Source organism: Neofelis nebulosa, chromosome 2, assembly GCF_028018385.1.
Source record: "Neofelis nebulosa isolate mNeoNeb1 chromosome 2, mNeoNeb1.pri, whole genome shotgun sequence".
NCBI lineage: Eukaryota > Metazoa > Chordata > Mammalia > Carnivora > Felidae > Neofelis > Neofelis nebulosa.
In genome coordinates, this window is record NC_080783.1 from 115,926,841 (window position 1) to 115,937,058 (window position 10,218).

Below are 10,218 nucleotides of genomic sequence, written 5' to 3' on the forward strand. Positions count from 1 at the left end.
CCTTTCTCCAAACACAGTCCATCCTCATTATTTGTGGGTTCTGTATTTGTCAACTTGCCTACTCGCTGAAAGTTACTTATAGCCCCCAATCAATACTCATAACACTTTCATGGTCATCCACAGATGTGGGCAGAGCAGCAATCTGAATCACAGGACAGGTTGATTCCCAGCTGAGCCCCAAAACAGCAATGCTCTGCCTTCTTCTAGTTCTGATCCAACAAATAAGTGTCCTACTCATGGTCTTTGTAGTATCATGTTTTTCACATGGTTTTGGTGTTTTCTGTTGGTGATTTCACTGTTTAAAATGCCCTTCCCCCAGCCGTCGTGCTGAAGGGCTGTCTAGTGTTCCCAAGCACAAGAAAGCTTCAATGTGCTTTCCAGAGAAAATATGCATTAGATAAGTTCCTTTCAGGCATGAGTCATAGTGCTGTTGGTCATGAGTTCAACATTAATGAATCAACAATACATATTAAATAAGGTGTCTTTTTTTTTTAAATAAGGTGTCTTTAAACAGAAACACATAAATACAAAATAATGTATTGATCAGTTGTAAATGTTATGATCAGAAACTCTCGAGAACCCAACCCTGTGTTTCCCCCAGGAGCGACAGTGTGGTATTTGCTAATTCAGTGCTGGAGGCAACTTTACAGAACATAACCAGCAGGAAAAATAGCCCACTGTTCTATGCAGGTATATGCTTAAAACTTATTTGAAGTACACGAGAAACCTTTAAGTGTGGTTATCTTTGTAAAGCCAGACTAAAGATGGCAAAGACAAGGGAAACTTCTGCTTTTCATTTTATACCTTAATGTCCTATTTAATTTTTTTTAAACTCTAAGCATATCTTACTCTTTTACTTTCTGAAATGAAATTTAAAACCAGATATTTCACAAATTCCCCTCATCTCCTCATGTCAGTGCAAGATTAAATCAGGTCTTCACCACCTCAAGCCAGAATTATTATAACTACCTCCTAACTTATCCTTTCTTCTCTTGATCTTCTCTCTTCTCCAGTCTTTCCAGAAAACCACTGCCAGATGAATCTTCCCAAAACACCACTTTCATCAAGTCATTTCCCTCTGAAAAAATGTCAACAATGATCTGTTGTCTCTTACAGTCTTTCAGAATCGTATACAATCTGGTGTTGACCTGACCTCTTCCTGCCCCCCAATTCCAATTCTATTGCCCTGCTGTCTCTTCTCATTCCCCACCACCTGCCCCTGTACCATGCCAGTTTCTGCCTCCACTCCTTCGCCTGGATCTGGCCACACCTCTGTCTTCCCAAATCCTGCCCACTCCTTATAGTCTTACTACCTCAGTGAAGCCCTTCTTAATTTCTTTTTTCTTATCATTTTTCCCATTTCTGAATTCTTACAGAGGTAAGCCACACAATGAGTGTTTCACTTATATGTTATCTAGAAATCTCTAATTATAGATATTTATTTATTTATTTATTTTAAAAGCACTGAATCACTTATTATGAGCCTGATAGTATTCTAATTACCTTAGAAATATTACCTCATTTAATCTTCATGATGATCCTATGAGGTAGGTAGCATTATCACTCCTATTTTAAGTATAGAAACTGAAACACCGAGAAGTTAAATAAGTTACCCAAGGTCACACAGTGACAGAACCACCATTCACACCCACACAGCTTGACTCTAGAGACATGCTCTTAACCATATACAATCCTGCCTGCTGATTGTTCAAATGGATGTATTATATGATGAATTCCTTGAAGGAGGGGGCTATACCTTCCATTTCTTCTCTTGAGAGACTCTTATCATACTTTAGAAAGTCTTATCAACCTCCTGGAGTTTTCTGGGCCTCATTTTTATGGTAGGCTGACACGCCTAGCTCTGAGGATGGACTTGGGACTTAGGAATTGAGCTAAGTAAGGTTCCCTTGAACTTGTTAACTGCCTTCCTTCCTCTTGAATGCCCCATCTTTCTCCCACAGATGGGCTAAGCTAAGCCCTCTGCTGACCTGAGCCTTCCTCTCTGGCTTCCTCCCCAGTCTTGTCAAAGCTCAGAGAGAGTTCTGTGACAACAAGAAGGCAAGATGGATGTTGGTTCCCTTAGGAAGACTCGAAAAGTCACAAGGGGTCACAAAAGAGCAAAAGGCAGGATTTCATTCGTCCATCTGGCCAGGAGATGAGGCCTAACAGGTAGGAAGGGACTGGAATATTAATGGCCTTGTGGGATTTTTATGAGAGAAGTCTAACTCAAGCCCATAAGTGATGGGGGATCATGGAAGAGTATCATGACAAGGTTCACATTAGATGGGGGTGAGAGATGTGCAGCTGGGAGTAGAAACTTCTGTTAGGAGGTTATTTTGATAGTTTAAGAAAGGATGAACTAAGGCATGGCTGGAAGAATGGAAAGAAAAGAGTGTGAGAGAAATGAGCACAGTAAATAAAGATAACACTTCCCCTTGTGGCCTTCACAGCCACATCCTTCTGGATTGTAAGTAATTCCAATGACTGGCATTGGACAAACTAAGACAATACACCTCCCATTACTCAGCCTCAGTGGAGGACTTAGTTATCTCTCTTCCATTTCACACTTTAGGCTGTGTTTCCGGGTGTGTGAGCTAAGAGTGCCAGAGGCTTCTAATGCTCACCAACATCTCTGTTCTCCCCTTGTCTTTTTGCATATAGCCAGGCCACATTTCTAACCTTCACTATGGTTAGACATGACTATGAGACGAAGTTCTAGCTGAAGGAGTATGAAGGGAAGTATTGTGTACTCATGCTTCTCAGACCATATTGGTTTTTTTTCCTTCTAATTCATTGTAGACCAAAACTTTTGTAAAATACACTACAAACAGTTACTGGAAAAAAAATGAAATTTTAAAGCAAAGACATTTTAAAAAGACATAAATTGAGCCCCAATTCAGCAAACATAAAATCATTCAATCAAAACACTTATAAAACTTTCTAAAGGCTTACTTTCCATTTCTGTACTTACCTTGTCATACCCCAGTAACTGCACCAAACTGGTACCAGTCCAAAAGGCCTATTTTGAGGGGTGTACTATACTTCTAGGCCCACAAAACTTCCCATGTGTGTTCTTCCAAGCCTTTTGCAGGCCTTCATTAATTTGGGTTCCTACACGGCTGCATGGAGGAGAGCTGCTCTGACATCCAAGGAACAAGAAATGAACAATTGGGGGCATCTGGCTGGCTCAGTTGGTAAAGTATCAACTCTTGATCTCGGGGTTGTGGGTTCAAGCCCCAGGTTGGATGTAGAGATAACTTAAAAATAAAAATCTTTATTTTTAAATAAAAATCTTGAGAAAGAAAGAGAGAAAGAGAAAAAGAAAGGTGGGGGAGAAGGATAAAGAAAGAAACGATTATATTTGGGCCATTTTCCTTACTTGGGTCTATTGGTTGTAGCAGTTACTCTAACTAATACATGCTTCTACTTTTTCCCTCATGATAGTAATTCTGTTCAGAAAGACATTCTCAGTACACCTTTGTAGCGAGAAGGTAGGAACAACGTGCTGGGATGGAATGTGGTACACAGAGTTTGTATGTTCATAGAACAATGGTCAAAGGTCGGGAAATTTGTTTCCGTTTGCAGAGATACCTTAATACTAAAGTTTTTTGATTTGGAGTTTTTCAAAATTGAGTGTAGTTGACACACGATGAGTAGTAAAGTATTCCTATAGTCAGTCCTCACTCTGCAGGATCTCATTTCTGCATGAAATCCCATTTTGGAAAAAGTTGAAGAGCTCCTCTTAGATTCAAATATTAAAATGGCATAATTTTTTAAAATGTGTTATTTATTTTTGAGAGTGCAAGCAGGAGCCAGGGGGAGCAGAGAGAGAGGGGGACAGAGGATCTGAAGTGGGCTCTGCGCTGACAGCAGCAAGCCCAACATGGGGCTCAAACTCACAAACCGCCATTAGATCATGACCTGAGCCAAAGTTGGACACTCAACCGACTGAGCCACCCAGATGCCCCTAAAATGGTATCATTAAAAAAAATTTTTTTTACTTATTTAAGTAATCCCTACACCCATCATGGGGCTCAAACTTACAACCCCATGATCAAGAGCCACACGCTTGGGGCGCTTGGGTGGCAGAGTCCAACTTCGGCTCAGGTCATGATCTCGCGGTCAGTGAATTCGAGCTCTGTGTCAGGCTCTGTGCTGACGGCTCAGAGCCTGGAGCCTGCTTCGGATTCTGTGTTTCCGTCTCTCTCTGCCCCTCCCTTGCTCGAGCTCTGTCTCTCTCTCTCAAAAATAAATAAACATTAAAAAAAAAAGGTGGCACACTCCTCTGACCGAGTCACCCAGGCACCCATTAAAATGGTACAGTAGAAAGATGTGCCTTGTATGTAATATCTATTCAACAAGTGTTTGCTGATTCTGAATCTGAACACCAAACCTTTTTGGAAAGGGGTCTTTTCTGTACAGAAACATGTTTTCGAAGATGAGACCCTCCCTCATTTGTCTTGTGTTGCTGTCTACTGTGGCTCTGTGATGGAAGTACTTCTTGAGTTATCACCTCTCTCACCGGAGGTAATTAGAGTGTGGACACCTGGCAGACTTGTCTATATTGGAGACATTATTTCACTTTCCCAGAAGTAAAAGGGAACAGCCCATATGCCTGGGTTGGCTGTTCCTTCAAACAAGAGAACTGGTCCTCCAGAGGAAGTATGCAAATTTAAGGAAACTATAAGCTCTCAGCACCCTGAAGGTTTATTTAATTAGGGGTTTCCTTTATTTCTTGACCTCCGAAGATACTGAATAATTAATTTACCTCACTGTCCTTACTGCTAGGAGGCAACGGCAGTCTACCTAAAAGAGGTACCATCGTGGGCAAGTGGGGTTCTTCTGACTTGTTTTAAATCAGTAGGTGATCCTGTGTAAGTAGCTGCACCATTTTCTCCTTTACAAAATGTGAAAGGGGATTGTTTTCCTCCCAGAAGGAGAAGGTAATACGTATTTTTCTTTAGAAGTCTCTAATCTACAAGAAGAGTTAACTGAAGACCATGCTGAAATAAAAAGCACTTGAATTTAATCCTATACAGGGTCAAGCTCTTTTGATTTTTAAGTGAGAACTTGAACCACAGAAGTAAATAACTATAGCACAAAATTTTAATCCCATTTAAATTCTATCTAAACCCATTTAAATTCTACTAAAGCAGGAAGAAGAGGGGCACTTGGCTGGCTCCGTCAGTAGAGCATTAGACTCTTGATCTCTGGGTGTTGAGTTCAAGCCACACATTCCGTGGGGCACGGAGAAGGATGCAGAGAAGCGCAGAGAATTGTAGGATTTGGGGACCTTTATACCTTACACTTGTTTCTTCATAGCTTTTCTTACATTTAGTTGAAATCACCTGTTTACTCACCTGTATTTCCCTCTAGACCCCGACTGTACCATATAGTAACCACTGGCCACATGTGGCTTTTGAGCACCTAAAACGTGGCGAATGCAATGTTCTAAGTATAAAATACACACCAAATTAGAAAAACCGGATTCTGAAGAACATAAACTATTTTATTAATATTTTATATATAGGTCACGGGGCACCTGGCTGGCTCAGTCAGAAGAGCATGTGACTCTTGATTTCGGGATGGGGAGCTCAAACCTCATGTTGAATGTAAAGATTACTAAAAATAATAATAAACTTTTTTTTAACGTTTATTTATTTTTGAGACAGAGAGAGACAGATCATGACTGGGGGAGGGTCAGAGAGAGAGGGAGACACAGAATCTGAAACAGGCTCCAGGCTCCAAGCTGTCAGCACAGAGCCCGACACGGGGCTCAAACCCACAAACCATGAGATCATGACCTGAGCCGAAGTTGGACAGTTAACTGACTGAGCCACCCAGGCGCCCCAATAATAAACTATTTAAAAAATAATAATTTCTATGTCGGGCACATAGCAAGATAATAATATTTTAGATATATTTGATGAAATAAAATATAGTATTAAAATTAATTTTACTGGTTTCTTTTAAATTGCTTAATGTGGCTACTAAAAATTTTTAAATACCCAAGTGGCTCAAATTATATTCCTATTGAGCAGCACTATTATAGACTATAAGAACTGAGGCATCTCCAAGGCCTAGCACTTAATAAATATGTGTTGAATGAATGTGTTATATTCAGCCACAGCATATTCAATTTCAGACTATAGCTATATATTAACAATGATGGTTTGCAGCTTCAATGCTGGCTGCCATTTTTGACAATGTTGATTTCACTGTTGCCTGGAAAAGAATGTATACCATTTCTATACCAGCTAGACCCAAACATTGCCCATAAGTTGGTCAAAACTTTTAGACTATTTCTGCAACTCATCTACTTGTCTCGAACATTCCAGGGATATTTGTCTCCTTACAGTTCACTTTTCAGCTCTGGAAACTGAATGGCACAGGTCTGGCTTGATAACTGAGGACCATCTTCAGGTATGCATTCCAAAAGCAACGACTAAAACATGAAATGTAGCACCTACTCATCAGAATCTGTGAAGGTCTTCTGAAGTTGTGCTTTCATTTTCACCAAGTAGTTCAGCACGTCACCAAAGTCTAGGCTTCTATTGAGCTCAGATGCTTGAGCAAAAGAAAACGAGCATGGGATCCAGCCGACTTCATTGTCAGGGACAGATAGAGTTGAACACTTGCATGTCTTTGAACACATCAGCACTGCCCCTGAAGCTTTACACGCGCTGTGCTCAGCTGTCATGTCACATCAACAGGAAATAATAATTTTATGACCCAGTAGGGGTCTGGCATGTTTTATCTCTCAGAACCTTTTTAATTAATTCACTAAAGTCTTTAAGGAAACAGCTCAGTAAATCTCTTCAAGTCTCCACTGCTTCGCAGTCTGACAGCATTCAAGTAACCCCATCTCCACATTCTGTTTTCACCTTTTCCAAACATACTAAAAACTCAGTATAGCTAAGGGCAGAAACACAGAAAATTCAGTCAGCGCCTTCATTGAATCATGTGACTTGCGGAGCTTCCAGCCGTCACTCTCCTAATGAATGATGTAATGGAAGCCAGGGCCCACTAATCACTTTTGACATGAATAACTTGAATAATGCATAGAAACCTTTTTCCCTCTGATCTGTGTCAAGTGAGTTTAATGTTTCCATATTTAAACAAACTTCTCAAGTTCCATACTGACAAGAGGTTAGGCCCTATTTGTTAACTACATAATTTTTTTCCCCTGAAAATTTGAAGTGGTCTACATTCCAAGGTCAAGAGAGTCCAAATCTGGTAAAAGGGCTGCAGGATGGATACCTCCACCCCAAGCTTCAGTGATGAAATGAAGTCATTGTGCTAGAGGGCTCCCATCCTGGTATGTACTATACTACATGCATAGTATGGGACATGGCATGTTCATTCATTTGACCAATATTTATTGATTGCCATGTGCAAAGCACTTTGGAGAATATGGAGATAAACAATACTAACAGTTGTCATTTAATGAGTCCCTATTATATCTCAAACCCCTTAAAATGCACAACACTATAAGGAGATTAACTCCATTTTACTGAAGAATAAAACAGGATTCTCACATTTAAGCAGTTTACATTTCACAAAGATTTCTGATACATAGCATGGTATAGACTATATGTAAATGAAATCCAAAATGCTATTTCTAATGAAATTAACAGGTATGTCAGATTGTTTAATCTGTAGTGCCCAACAGCATCCTAAACTAAGTACTCCCCAAATGTCTGTTGACCATGCCAACCAAGAAGAGAGAGAGAGACAGGCCGTTTTCTGTCTACACTAAGAACAAAGGATACTTAAAATGCATGTAGCAATAAAACAAAATTCCTTAAATCTGAATAAGAAGAAACTAGGTAAAGTACCTACCATCGAGGTTTTTAAAAAATAATCTGAATTAACCTGGGCTGACCTAGGTATAATTTTACCCACTTAAAAAAGAGACATGTATTAAAATGAAGTAAAACAAAAACTCAGTCTTCATCCATGGAAATATTCATTACTTACCAGGGTGATGTTTGGGGGAGTTAACCTCCATTTGCCAAAATTACCATCACAACAAAATCTAATTCTAAGTGTCAGGTGAGGGCAGAAGACAAAGCCTTGGAAAACCTGATCTTGAGGCCTTTCCAAATGTAACTTACATCTAAATTAATAAGAGAGACAACAAGGAAGTAGGAAGAACTCTATTTTTTAAATCACATTTTAATTTTTTCTCCAGGTCACCTCATTTTCTACACTCTCAATATGGCTCCCTGAACACAGTCTGGGGCCAAGAGATCAACGATGACAAAAAGAAATGATCAATAAGAAAAGGCGGCTCTCGGCGACCTGGGACTAAGCCTCCGAGGGGCGGTGGGGAGGACCTCGGCCCGATCCTCGCTCTCCGGCCGCCAGCGCCCCCTCCCGGCAGGCGGGCGCACAGCAGCGGCGCACAGGCCGACGCTGCCCTTCCCGGGACTTCAGGTCTTTCTCTCCGCTCCCCACGCGGCCGCTCCCGCCGCCGGCGCCCCCTCGGCACGCGCCGCCTCGTCCAGTCTTACAGGCCTGTCGCGGCTCGGCCATCCCGGCCCACGCAGCCCGCGCACTCGCATGCCCAGCACCCCTTTCCCCCTGAAAAGTTTCTGGACGGTGGGGACTATTTTCTTCTACTGTAACCTTCCACCAAACTGGAGGGAAAAGTTAACCCGAGGCCCGGGAAGGGCCGCGCGGCAGGGGGCCCCCGAGGGAGCACGGCCTTGGGAGAGATGTCCCTTGTGCCTGGCAAGGAATAGTTGTGCTCCCAAACCAGAGTTGTGTGTTGGGTTAGGTGTAAAAGGTGAGCGGTGGTGCTACATATTTAAGATGGAGATTTAAAACAATTAATATAGATTGCACCAGACAAATGGTTCTTGTCTTCAGACCTTGCAGTTCCTTGCATAGATTCTCATGTCTGTCTTACACGGAAGCAAGGTCCCCCTGGGAACGACCTCTTAACTCCTAGAGACAAAAGGCAAGCCTTGAGACCGTTCCTTGGGGCAGTCTGCTGAATTCTACTGCATTCTGGAGAGTAAACAACCTATAGAAATATTTAGTGATTAGGAAAATCCACTAGACCTGTATTTTTCAAACTGCGAGTGGCAAAATCAGTTCGACGAGAATATTAGGGAAGGAGAGACTAGGCGAGTAGGGGAGGGAGGGAAGAAAGGAAAGAACCCAGAATAAAAGAATAGAAAAGTATCACATAGTAAGGAACAATATGCTTTCATGAAACCTGTGTTGTAAGAGAATACTGTGTGTGTTTGCATGTACCAGGCCGAAATGTAGAATAATTTCTTAGTGGCTTGGTGTCAAAAAATGTTTGAAAACCTCTGCACTAGACAGTCTGATTTATGCCTCTATACTTATCTCATTTTAAAGAACGCAGCCTTTAATTATCTCTCTTGCTTATCTTCACATCTCAGCATCTGCTATTATTTGTGAATAATTTATCTTCTTAAAGCTATTATTTCAGTAAAGAAAGCTATAACTTAAAATATGAAAGCAGTTCTGTCAAGCTCCCCTTTCTCTACGGCCCCTCTTCTACTCTGTAACCTGGGCTTATGGCTACATTCCAAATGTGTCTGAAGACCCTGTCTCCAGTGCAGTCGCAAGAAGCCTGGGTTGCTGGGATATTATGTAATCAAATACTCCCCATATCTATTTTTTTTTAATTTATATTTATTTTAAAATATGTATTTTTCTTTTTTCCCTTATTGCTTATGTTTAAAGTTGTATATCCTGTATAGATAATATGAAAGGCTGTACTGCTTGAATTTGACTTTGTCCCTTCTCAGCATAGGGAAAACTCTTTTGTGCTAACCAAGGCTGTGGTCTGTGACTGAATTTTATATCTTTACTACTCTGTTGCCCACATTACACACACTTCATTCATTCATTCATTCATTCATTTCTGCCATTTTCATTAGTTCAATATTTGTATCGGAAGTCCCACAGGTGGGTGTGTGTGTGTGTGTGTGTGTGTGTGTGTGTGGCTAAGGGTGCTGATGGTAGGGAAATACTCCTCATAGTCAATAGTAAGCCACTGGCCCAGTAACAACAACAACAATAAATTATAATAATAAATATTACAGTTACATTAATAGCTGACATTGACTCAACACTTTTCTCTGCTAAGCATCTTATGTGCTTAAATTCTAACCTTGTTTCACAGTTGAAGACCCTAAGCTTAAACAAAGTTGAACGAGGTGCTAGTTAGAGCTTGGC

At 40.9% G+C, this 10,218-nt stretch overlaps 1 long non-coding RNA gene across 1 annotated transcript; it reads left to right on the forward strand.

The window, feature by feature from the left end:
- Nucleotides 1-1,907: 1,907 nt before the first annotated feature.
- Nucleotides 1,908-9,685, forward strand: LOC131503950 (uncharacterized). The gene is made up of 5 exons (XR_009257705.1): nucleotides 1,908-2,169; nucleotides 3,082-3,194; nucleotides 6,339-6,423; nucleotides 7,201-7,318; nucleotides 8,195-9,685. It is a non-coding gene; the product is annotated as an uncharacterized LOC131503950 (long non-coding RNA).
- Nucleotides 9,686-10,218: the final 533 nt, after the last annotated feature.